Source organism: Lepidochelys olivacea, assembly GCF_965140295.1.
Source record: "Lepidochelys olivacea isolate rLepOli2 genome assembly, chromosome: 8".
Classification (NCBI taxonomy): Eukaryota; Metazoa; Chordata; order Testudines; family Cheloniidae; genus Lepidochelys; species Lepidochelys olivacea.
In genome coordinates, this window is record NC_140418.1 from 45,782,600 (window position 1) to 45,795,442 (window position 12,843).

The following is a 12,843-nucleotide window of genomic DNA, read 5'->3' on the forward strand; positions in this document are numbered from 1 at the left end:
CCTTCAGCTCATGTTCCTCCTGGTCTCTTCTCTGTTCAGTGTCCAGTCCCAGGGCTTTGTCCCTGGAGACCCTCACTACAGCCCTGCCCCTCCATCCAGGCCCCCCACAGGTGCGCACGCCTGTCCTATAGCCTAGCCACAGCTTTCACAGCCCTGGGATCCCTTCTCAGGATATGTTTCCAAGGCCTAGACATCTCCTTCTGCCCTGACGCCCTTCCTTTAAATTTATACAAACCACCCAGCTCCCCCAACAGCTGAGTCTCATCCTTCATTGGCCCTGACACACCCTGTAGTTGCCACCCAATGTCCTAACTGAGCAAGCCAGTGCCCTTTAACCCTTTCAGGGCCAGTGTGGGGTCTAGCTGCCATCACAGTGATGTACAAACTCCCCCCCTTTGAACAAGAGATGTCCTGCCTTGCTCCCGATCACAGCTGGGGTTGTCAATGGCACTGAAGGGCGTTGGCAGCCTAACTGCCCCTCACTTTCATACACCCAAATATGATGATATTTTGTAGCACATCCGTTCTCCTTTCCCACTGATTGCACATAGCTGTGAGATTACCCTGCCGACTAGCACAGCGTAACAGCATTCCAAACATCTTCACTTCTTGCTCATTTCAAACAGGGGTGCAGGCCACCTGGAATCCCCTGGAATCTGCTCCCATATCAGCCTCACCCAGGGGAAGGATATATGAAAACTGTCTGTGACAACATGATGCCCCTCCAGGGCAGCAGCTGTCTCTGATAGCATGGAACCGTCGCATGCATCTGAGGGTCAAATGTTTCTTTGACCCTCCCTAGCCCGGCAGCAAGACCTCACTGTCTGTTAGGCAGTTGACACCCATCAGATATGTTACATTACACAACTAATGTTGCAAAACGAACAACTGAACTTACCATGTGCATAGGACCTGACTGTTTCCCCATTCAGTGCAATTTCCTGCTCTGGCCCCTGTTTTGTAGGCCAACTCCTGGTAATTTGTTCCAGAGTGTTAGAAGCCAGTGTTACGTACCAACTCCTGGGGATGTATGAATGCCTAGAGTCAGCTACTGCTGCATTCTTGCAGGAATCCTTTGTGGCATGTGTCTTGGTTGCAGTTTCAGCATGAGACGAGAGCAGATTAATAACTCTAATTCTCATGCAAATCTCCAAAGGAAAAACGTGCTGCTGTTTACTCCTGGAGTTAATTACTAATAACACATTAAGCTCCCTGGCTGGAAACCATTACAGAATGGCAAATGTTAATTGTGCCAGTTTGCATTTGCACAGCACCTTCCATCTAAAGAGCTCCATGTTAATTAACTTGCCCTTGCTCCCTCGCTCTCCCCATGTGTATGGGGGGGGGTATTATTTTACAGACAGGTAAACTGAGGCACAGCGTGGTTAAGTGAATTATTTTCCTAACTTCACAACAGAAGGCTGCTGAACCCAAACCAGGTCAGGAACCCCAGTCCTGTGCTTTAACCATAAGACCATACACAGTTATAAAAAGCCAAGAAATGACTATGTAATTAGGTAAGGAGTGCTGGTGAAAGCCTGATGTTTATTACCTGGCTGTAGTCACTCTACACAGATCAGGGTTACAGAGGATAATACCCCTGCCACATGGTAGGGGGCAGTGTCACTGAGTCCCATGGCTACTGTAACATCTCCTAGAAGGAGGAAGTTAGAAATGATGCCTGCCCTTCCGCTGTCACAGAAATGTAAATTACACAGGCTGTGAAACTAGCCAGATTAGACCAATTTTCTATAAATTTGCAATGGTTAAGGGCTTGGGAAATTTACCAGTATTACTATAATTATACCACAATAGCTATCCCGGTATAATAGCTATCCCCGATGTTTGTAGAATCTCCTTCCTTAGACGTTTTTAAGGTCAGGCTTGACAAAGCCCTGGCTGGGATGATTTAATTGGGGATTGGTCCTGCTTTGAGCAGGGGGTTGGACTAGATGACCTCCTGAGGTCCCTTCCAACCCTGATATTCTATGATTCTATAACTAGCCTGGGTGCACACTTAGGCCACTGCTAGCTGGCTAATTGTACCAGTATAATAATGCTGGTAATTATGTAGACAGGCCTTCAGACTTTCTGCCCAGGACTACAGCTGCTCAGAGTTTACACGGATTTTTTCATTCTATTCTTTTGTGGGTGGGAGGTGAATGGTCAGGAGGGCCCTTCCCAATTTGCAGCAGTAATGCATCTGGCATTAGTTGGCATATGGGGGGCTGCTTCAGAGCAGCGTAGGATGGAACAGGCCTGTTCTGTTCCCTCCTCTGTACACACTGCGTCATGGAACCTGGCCCTCCTTGTGATGTTTGTCTTTCCACTTCTCAGGCTTTCAGTTCCTGAAAGTAATTCATGAAGCTCTTATGTGTTTGGGCCCAGGCCAGCAATAGCTCATGAGCAGAAATTAAGGTGATGCATTCAGGATCAGGACACATCAGAAGAAAACTTGGTCTATAAGGAGGCTGAACACAAGTGCACAAATGCAACAGATTTAAAGAGCCTGCTAAACTGTCAGACTTGAGCACAGCCTTTGCCCTGTGTGGACCTCTCAAAGGAATCCCTGGATTTCTGTGCCACTGGAGCTGGATTCTAAGTAAATGGTAAATGAACAAACACACATGCAGCATAGCAGGAAGCGACTGGCTGGGTTTATTGTGAGAGAGGCAGAATTATTCAGTCCCACAACAAACAGTCTCCTTCATATGCAAAACGCTGGGCACTTATTGCAATGAACATCAATGCAATCAATCAAGGGACTAATCAATCAATTAACTAAACTAAGCTGCCTTTATTCCCTGGTCTGTCTTTCCAGTGTGTCGGTTAAGAATGTGTGTACCACGTGCAATACACTGTTCTCAAAGGCTTTCAGGCTGAAAGCATTTTGAACGCAACTATCGTTTACTACATATTTGTACCTCACCTAAGTGCCTATAGGCACTACTGCAATGTAATGTTAGATAGTAACAATGGCCTGGGTTGATTATTTCTTAATCTAGGTCCTCACAACACCAACGTCGGTTACACAGCTGCTTATCCTAGGCCAGGAATGACATAAACAAGTACACTTAGAGTCGGCTCAGACGACTAAAATCGATTTATTAGAAACGTGGTGCAGTGCCCAGAAGACTTTGGTCTTCAAAAAACAGCTCCACTCGGATGCCTGGCTCACTCACAGATAGTTAAATTCCAGCCCCTTCCCTCTTCTAGTGGTACAGCCAGACATTTTTAAAGGAGCAGATGATTAAACTATTCATAGGTTCACAGCAACACAACTCCATGGCATGCCTTTCTCAGAGAGCACGGATATAGCCATCAGATGGGGAGGTCACTGCCTGACAGTGATCCATATGCATATCACAATTACACTTTCACAGCAGGCGCCTTCTAGACTAAAATGAAACTAGCTACTGAAGAGCGACTTCTTCTCAATGCAAAGGACCACAGTAGCAGTCACATGGCAGGGTGGCAGCGCTTTGTTAAATAGAAGACCCAGGATGGTACGATCACTCACCCAATTGCTCATTCAACCTGGGTGAAATTCCCTCTTTTCTCCCTGACTAAATGGGCTTTGGGCAGAGCATGCCAGAGGAGCTGTGGGAAGGGAATCAACACCCAAACCGTTGGAGCGGGTGTCAGGCAACTCTGCAGCCCATCCTTGCCCGCTAGCTTCCTAGTACTACCTCGCACTTATGTAGCCCTTTTCCTCTGGAGCGCTCAAAGTGCTTCATAAAAAGAGCCAAGGGACTCATTGTTGCCATTTTACAGATGGGGAAACTGAGGCAAAGAGCGGGGTAGTGACTGCCCAGGGTCATCCAGAAGGCCAGTGGCAGAGCCAGGTCTCCTGGAGTCCCCACACTCCCTCTCTGAAATTTGTGGCCAGCAGTAAGGCATAATCCCAGTCCCAGCCACACCACCCAGAGCTATGTGCAACTGGCATGAAGCTCTGCAAAGGAGTGCAGAGTTCCCCTCTTTGTCTGCTCCACAAAGGCTCCTCCCATCCGAGAGGAACGGACGAGGTTTTACTCTAATGAGGATAAGTGCTCAGCCCCACTATGACTGTGTAATAAACTGTCAGCTGTGGTGACATCTACAGGATGGGTGGGTCATAGCTGACCTGTCTTATAGGCTTCAGTCTGAGCAGGGGGAGTATGTAAGGAGCCCCACATTGCTCCTGGAGGGGCTAAGGGCCATTAGTCTAGGTTCCTAGCTACCGAAGGGAGCACCCTGACCTGTGGAGCAGGGTGCCTCTGTCTATCTCTCTTAGCAACGTCAGCAGGATGAAAGGAGGAAAATTTGCTGTGAGCCAAAGATCTGTATTTGGGATACAATCATAAGCCATCATATTGGGGTAGGGGTCTGGAGATGGCCAAATGGTGACTCAGCCATTGTCATTGATACTGGAGAGGAAACAATTATACCATGATATCCAGCAAGGTGGGCCAGGTTCTCAGGGTGTCCCAGCCCTAGGAAATCAAATTGCTGTCCAGATGGTGCTTTCTTACTCTGCCGTCCCTAGGCTCCTGCGGCTCACAGCCCTCGTCTTCTTCTTCCCCCATGGAGCAGAGCGAGGTGTAGTGAAGGATTCCCGTGGGGTACAAAGTGTGGGGAGAGATGGGCTTGCCAGGAAGTGCTGCTGGCCTGGTCCAGAGCCTCTCTGGAGGGAGAAACAGTTTAGCTGCGGTTTCCTGGCTGCCATGTTGGTGGGGGAAGGCGGGTGTGAGAGGAACTGGTGCAATCGCAGAGCAAGGCGTGCACTCCATCCCCCCTCTGACTGAGCCCGAAATCCAGGGGCAACCTACAACCCCATGCAATCCATGCAGCTTTCCTCCTGCTCACGTTCACAACCCTGGGAGCTTCACGTCTCAAAAGTTTGAAGGGGCCTAGGGAAATGAGTGGGAGCCTGGAGCATTCCCCTAAATCCTGCAGATTAAACCTGCCTCCTCTGCTTCCAGGTGCCAGCCCACATACTGTTCTTGCTTTATGGAGCCCTACACCACTTGCTTCCCGGCTCACTCTGTTTCCACCATGGCAGCTTTCATTGATGTTCTTGAGCCAGCTCCTACTGGATTGGACCATTGGGAGCAGAGCATTATCTGTGGTGGGCTCTTGATTCTGAGACTGACTTCCCTCCCCTGGGCCGGGAGAGCATGATCATCAAGGCATGGTGTGGCATTCATTTGTCCTCAGGATTTTGCCTGGAGGGTGGGGTTGGTGTTGCCACTTATTTTCCTAGGTCCTTGGAGTGTCCACCCCCTTGCATCTGAGTGCCCCCCATTGCTGTCATGTTTATTCCTGACACATGATGGGAAGTCTCATTATTTTGGGTTAACAAGGGTCATTTAACTTGTTGCAGTTCCTCTTTTTGGAACTGCCCATGTGCCCATGATGGCATGTACATATATCCTCCACTATATCCGAAATCTGCTCTCATATCTTCCCTTTCCTCCACCCACACAGAGGTTGTACACAAGCATTTTTCTCAAGATCACACACTTGCCCTCCTCCCCCCAATGCCTCTCCAGCCATGGTAGCAATGGTGGGAATGGGAGCATCGGTAGGGGGCTGACGTTTGACCACTACATGTCTGCACCTACCCTAAGCAGAGGGGTGGATGCTGTGGCTAAAGGACAATACCCTGTCTGTGATAATGCTCCTGTCACTGGGGGAGACTAATGGGAATGCTAGCAGGACCGTGGTGGTAGCTGAGCTGCTGCCCAAAAGCAGGGCCTGGCTCGGGGCTCTTTTCTGGGCAACAGATGAACCCTGAATGATGCGTTTTCCAAATGGTATTTCCCATCCTACACATGGGACGACAACCACTGCCCTCTTCTAAGGGGAGGTGTGTACAGGTGGCCTGAGGCACAATCTTTCTTCTCCCCCAGTGGACAGATCCCACAGCTCTGCCTGCTCCAGCGCGTGCTGTCCTGGCGTCCTTCTCAAGGGTCAGTCAGTGAGTCTCCTGTGGGTAATAAACCCAGAGCTGCGGTTCAGGGCCATGAATGGAACTTCCTGCTGCAGGCAAAGGCTGGGGCCACCTCAAGTGCTGCGTCTGGAAGACGCCACGGACTGTCCTTTTAGACTTTGAACGCTCGTGTGTGCACAGGATGGCAACACCTAGCTCTGTGTGGCTGCCCAGTGTTTGCTCAAGCTGATGAGGATCAAGGCACAGCCAGGGAAGGAGCCCTGACTCAGCCCTCTGCTCTAAATACGAGAGCCCAAACTTTCTGAAGGAGCTGCTGTTGTTTGGTGCCTGTTTTGGGGGGTTGATTTTTAGAAGCGCTGCGCATGTGTAGCACCCACTGGCTTCAGACGGAGCTGTGGGTGCTCAGCACTGGAGAGAATCCTGCACATGGTGCTCTGGATGGGCAGGCAAAATCAGGGGCCACTTTTGAAAACTTTGGCCTAGCCGAACCCAGCCTCTTAGCTGTGTTTTGTGTGTGTGTGTGTGTGTGTGGGTGGGTGGGTGTGCATGACGGTCCATGTACACCAACCCCCAGAACAGGTGTTACCCAACACTGCCTATGGATCGGTTACATACCATGAAGAAGTGTTCCCATACATCTCCCTGCCTGGCAGCCCACCACATCCAGGGGCAGCTGGTGACAATGAGGAGAAGGTGTCAGTGAGCTCCTAACCGCTCTGTGGCTGAGGGCAGGGCAGCAGCCTGATCACACCTGCTGGGAGCGCGCCTCCCAGGGAGAGAAGGAGGAGGTGGAGCAGGCTACGGGTTGCTGTATAGTAGAGCTCTTCCATTGAGTTTGGTGCCTAAATACCTTAGAAGATCCCAGTCAAAGGAGCAGCACAAAGCACCTGAGGCTGAGTTCAAAGCTGGCTACTCCCTGCCCTGAACGCATAGAGCTGCTAATTGCAGAGAAGAGCGAATGTTTCAAGATGGAAGCCCCAGGGCCATTGCACCAAGAACGCCAAAGGAAAAGCCAAACCTGCTACGACGAGGCCACCGAAGGCAGGATCGGGGGCTTTGGCTCTCACAGGGTTGAGGGACATCAACCTGAGAACCAAGAAGGGAAAGGAGTCAGGTCCCCACATGCCAGGGCTATGGGTCAGGAGGGTTTGATCAGCTAGCAAGGGCAGGAACAGGGTGGCAGGTGTCCCCCTGGAGTTTTTAATGTGCCCCTCACTAGAGGATCTTGGGAATAGGTCATGATCATCTTCCCTTCCCGATACTTCTGCCTGCTGGGCTGGGAGCCAGGTCTGCTGGGGGAAATCCTGGCTCCATGGACGTCAACCGCAAAACTCCCACTGACTTCCGTGGGGTCGGATCTCATCCCGGAGCCTAACCCCAGCTTTGCAACTGACTTCTCCTGACCTAGCGAGACACACTCAAACCTCCCTGGGCCTTCTGCCCACACTTTCCCTATAAGGAACCTTAGCAGTCCAGCGGTTGGGGCCCAGAATGCACCCCCTTGATGCGCTGGGGCACAGCGCAGCCTGGCTGCTCCAAATGGCACCGTGCGGACAGGCTGTGCCAGGCTGACCCCACTGGGCAGCACATTGCATCGGCTTAGTGGGGAAGGGACAAGCCAGCACAGACACAGCTGAGCCAATGGTGGAGGGAGGCGGGGACAGCCTGGAGGTCCAGGTGGGGAGAGAGATCAGCCAGCCTATCCATTACACTGAATGATTCTTCCTGTGTTTAGCCCCTTCATTATTCCCCCTCAACTGGCTCCACTTGGTTTTTCAGGGGCTGGTTTGTGCTGAGGCTGTTGGGGCAGAAGACACTCAGCGCTTTGCATGTAACATTCTTATTAAAATGGCACTTTTTCTGGGACTTGCAAAACTTGGCAGCCTCCCTGTCTGCAAGGTGCTGGGCACCTTCAGCTCCACTGGGACCCTGGCAGGACGGGGCCCTCGACGTTCAACAGAACCCCAGCTTCCCCCTGAAAGACAGTCTCCTGCAGCAGCCAGAATACTCTGAAACGCCCCCAGATTCAGCTTCATTAACACTGCAGCCCAGCGCACACTGGACTGTTAGACAAGGAGCCTGGACACTGCATCTCCACACACGGAGATCTAGTCACGTGAAACTGGCAATGCTGAGCATACGTGCTGATTGGAGCGTCCTGTTAGGATTCCCACATTTAGAAACCCAGCTTGGCATGTCCCTCTGAAACCAATGGAAGCCAAGAAACACGAAGGTGAATGGAAAGATTTTTTTGGAAAGAAAACGAGGGCAGAACACACAGTATGAGAGACCTGCAGTGCGCTGTAAGCACATGCAAGTTGCACTCTGGAAGAAGAGACTTGGAAATAAAGTTCTTTCTCCGCTTCCTTGCAAAGTCCAGAGTCTCACTGCAAGAGTGCATCAAAGGCTACGTCCACACTTACGGCAACGTACCAGCACTACAGCTGTAGCTACAGGCTGCAGTGAAAGGCTCCGGCAACAGGGAAAGACATTGACATGGGGGAAGCAGCAGGGAAAGGCTACTGTAGTGGGGAGGCAGCAGGGCACCATACTACTAAAACCAGCAGTGGAAATGTGGGAGGAAGTGCTTGGGCATGTAGAGAACTGGGTAGGGTATATACCCTGGGGGTTCAGATGTGTGGGGCATGCTTCTCTACTCACCTAAACAGTGCCGTATGCTGCTATTTATAACCGTACTAGCTGGGCATGCACTGTCCGTACTCTACACAACTCCGTAAAGTGAATGTAGCCCTGCCCTAAGGCAATCTCCACACTGCAGTCAGAGGTGTGACTGCCACACACATAGACATTCCTGAGCTAGCTTTGATCTAGTTAACTCAAGTAACAGTAGCAGTGAAGCCATGGCAAATGGATGGCATCTGCCCAACTACGTTCCCAGTGTTCTGGGCAAGCAGGACGAGCCTATGCCACCGCCCTTGCTGCCATGGTTTCCTTGCTATTGTTACACAAGCTGGCTTTGAGCTAGCAAGATCAAAGCTAGGTCTGGTATCTCGAAACGTGCTGCAGTGCAGACATCCCATAAAGCTGAGCATTCTCCTGCTTTCTGTTGTGCATCTGTGAGAGCTTCCTAGCTTTCTGCTACCCCAAGCTAAATCCAGAACAACTCCTGTGACTTCAGTACAGGTACTCTGGATTTACACTCCAGGGCAACTGAAGAGCACTGGGCCCAGAGCCTTGGCCTCAAGTCTTGGCAGGTAGGTGGAGGAGGAACTGATTGTCCAATATTATAGAGTATCAAACATGTTTTGTTCTTATCAACAATATTTACAGCAAGGTGTATGCTGCATAGTTCAGGTCTGGCTCTGGCTGTCACCAGATTCTGGGTTGTTCAGCCCTGGGGATTTGGTTTGGGCCAATCTCTCTTATTCACGTATTTAGGGAAAAACAAATGTACAAAACAGGACCCAGGAGCAGCACTACCCCTTAGGTTTTACAATACTGCCATTCAAGTCTTGTCAAAACTCCTACTGATTTCAGTGGAAGGAGGATCGGTCCCCAACCCAACCTTCCTCTGTAATATTTAAATTGACACACACATTACAGATTTCAGATTTTATGCTAGGATTTTTTTAAGCGGAAAGCTTTAAAGCTAATGGTTTGAGTCACTCCCTAAGCTATCCTTCATGAGGGAAAAAACAGCCAGGTACGCTGTGTGTTAAGGATGGACTGCGTCTCCGCTAGCCTGAAGAAGAGCTCTGTGTGGCTCGAAAGCTTGTCTCTCTCATCAACAGAAGCTGGTCCAATAAAATATATTCCCTCCCCCACTTTGTCTCTCTAATATGCTGAGACCAGCACAGCTACAACAATACCACGATCTCCCTTAACATGGACATTTCTGGCTATTGCCAACTTGCATATCCATTTTATGGGTGTATAAAGACTTTGCTTGCTATTTAATGTTCCTGTTTGAGTAACCTTCCACACACACCAAAAATTGCCACTTTCTCATCATCCAGTCTTTCCCAGAAATGTGGAAATCGCATCAATTTACCTAGGACTCTGCTCTAACACTAGGGGGACTCCATTTCATAAGCCAGTGCCCCAAATTGGTCACAGTAGAGAGAGAGGCACAAACAGGAAAACCACACTTTCAGAATTGCCAACCCCAAACATAAAAAACCCCCATGAGATTGGCTTAAAAATCATGAGATTTAGAATGAACAAAACAATTTGGGACCTTTCTTTTGGCCTTCTGTTTTCTGAGCCCTTCAGAAACACCTGGGTCACACTTCCAAGTTTTTCTCTGCAGCATGAGGGCTAGAAACTTTTTTTTTTTTAATGAAAGCTGAGATTCTCATATAATCACATAACTCCAGGAGCTGGAGAGCGGTTTAGTAAAACATCAAATCTTGTGAGAGCCGGCAACACTATTCCCTGATTTGTGTCAGCAGTGCACAGTTTGCATGTGTAAATTACCTCTTTATTCGCTGCACAAGTGCAACTTGAGTGCCCCCCCTTTTTCTTTTTAAACTAGGCCTGCTATCCCTTAGCAGAAGATAACCCCTGAAAGTTTTTGGTTTCCAATGTATCCAAAGGGATTGTGCAATTTTTGGGATTTCGGGTTCATAAAACACTTTGATTATTAGCTCCATTGCAGAAGCACTGAATGGCCTCTCATTGTGCCAGGCAGTGCACAAACACACAGTACAGGACAATCCCTGCCCCTAAGAGCTTAGACACAGACCCTCAAAGGTATTTAGGTTCTTAACTTTCAGTAATTTCAGTGGAAGTTAGGAGACAAAATACCTTTGAGGACCTGGGCCTGATACAAGATGTGAGAGGTGGGTGAGATAAACAAGTAGGTTGGGGGAATATCATCTAAAATAACAGGATGTGTAAATATAGACTAGGTAGGTGCATCAGGGAACCAGTCAGCAACATTCTGACTAAGACTGGTTGGCTCTGTAAGCACATACATATCTATCTATCTACACACACACACTTATGTATATAAGCTATTGCTGCCCTGTGAGTCGGCTTTTATTTTCATATGGACACCTGGAGGATTTTAAAATGGCTGATCCATGGACATGTTTTTTTATGAAACTTGGTAGCAAGGTTGCTGATGTGCTGGAAAACTAACCCCCTCGAAGAGAAGGCTGCCTTGCAACAAACAGATGCTTTTACCTGGCTTTCCGTAAGTGCCCGGAGGAGGGAAGAGAGCGTAGTGGGTTTGCTTCAGTCTTTTGCTGCCCTAGTAGTTCTCTGTGATGAAAGCTGCCTGCCCTTAGACCAGGCCCTGGAGAAAAGCACTGTTCAAGAGTGGGAGAAGGAAAAAAACCCGCAGATATTTTACCTGGTACCACAGCAGCTTCTACAACATGACAGTCACGAATGCTCCTTTCTTGCAGCACAAACAGAACAGTATTCACGGCAGCTACTACCCCCCTCCATCGCCACCCCCAGTCCTAGGCCTCTTGGATACTAGATCATGGACTCATTAACATCCAAGGTAAACAGGCCCTCTGTAACAAGCAGTGCACTATTAACTAGGAGTAAGACAGCTCCTCAGTTTATATTTGATTCATGCATTAACGGAGCTTGTCGTATTTGGAGAGAGTGTGCAGCCAATGGGACAAAGACCAGAGTGTCATGAGCATCAGTGCCTTTAGACTTCTGTTTACTACTCCTAATGTAAGCCATATGACTTTGCACTGAGTGCAAAGATCTCAACCCTTCTAAAGGCAAGTGTTGTCATAGCAAGGAAAACTGAGGCAGGGAGGTTCTGGAGCTAGCTTGATTTCACACCCACAGTTAGTAGCAGAATGGGCAGCCTGAGCCAAATCTTCTCCTCCCACATCTCTGATTTAAGGGCTGGGCCCAATCCAGCAAAGCAGGAGAGCTGCTTTGCTCCTGAAGTGCTGTGCTGGATGGAGGCCAGAGTGCTCAGCTACTTCAGCCATGCTGCTTCCAGTACCAGATATTAAAAGAATCATCTAAATATTCAGATTCCCAAGCCATCTTCCTGCATAATCTATAGAATGACAAAATCTCCACCCATCGCACGCACACACAAAGTCCCCAAAATGTCCTTCTCTAAGCGATGGCAGACTTGCGCACAGATCCAAGCCCCTGAAAGGCTGTTCTATGCTGGTTATCGACACAGACTTCCTGATCGGGACCATAGATACGGACTCGGCGGGCTATAATATAATGACATTTAACATTCCTGTGGTGAGAAGAACACCTCAACAGCCCAACACTGTGGCATTTAATTTCAGAAAGGGGAACTATGCAAAAATGAGGAGGTTAGTTAACAGAAATTAAAAGGTACAGTGACTAGAGTTCAGAGTAGCAGCCATGTTAGTCTGTATCCACAAAAAGAAAAGGAGGACTTGTGGCACCTTAGAGACTAAGAAATTTATTTGAGCATAAGCTTTCGTGAGCTGCAGCTCACTTCATCGGATGCATACAGTCGAAAATACAACTGCATGTGTCCAATGAAGTGAGCTGTAGCTCACGAAAGCTTATGCTCAAATAAATTTCTTAGTCTCTAAGGTGCCACAAGTCCTCCTTTTCTTTTCTTCAGTGACTAGAGTGAAATCCCTGCAAGCTGCATGGACACTTTTCAAAGACATCATAATAGAGGCCCAACTTAAATGCATACCCCAAATTAAAAAACACAGTAAAAGAACTAAAGAAGAGCCACCGTGGCTTACCAACCATGTAAAAGAAGCAGAGAGACATAAAAAGCATCTTTTAAAAGATGGAAGTCAAATCCTAGTGAGGTAAATAGAAAGGCGCATAAACACTGCCAAATTATGTGTAAAAACGTAATAAGAGAAGCCAAAAAGGAGTTTGAAGAACAGCTAGCCAAAAACTCAAAAGGTAATAACAAAATGTTTTTTAAGTACATCAGAAGCAGGTAGCCTGCTAAACAATCAACGGGG

The 12,843-nt window shown here is 48.6% G+C and overlaps 1 protein-coding gene across 1 annotated transcript in view; it reads right to left on the reverse strand.

Moving 5' to 3' along the window:
- SUCO (SUN domain containing ossification factor) overlaps positions 1 to 11,373 on the reverse strand; it is a 134,207-nt gene extending 122,834 nt beyond the window's left edge. Inside the window, exon 1 of the mRNA XM_084637823.1 lies at positions 11,250 to 11,373. The gene's annotated coding sequence lies outside the window, so the exon portion shown is untranslated. The remainder of the gene's footprint in view (positions 1 to 11,249) is intronic.
- Positions 11,374 to 12,843: the final 1,470 nt, after the last annotated feature.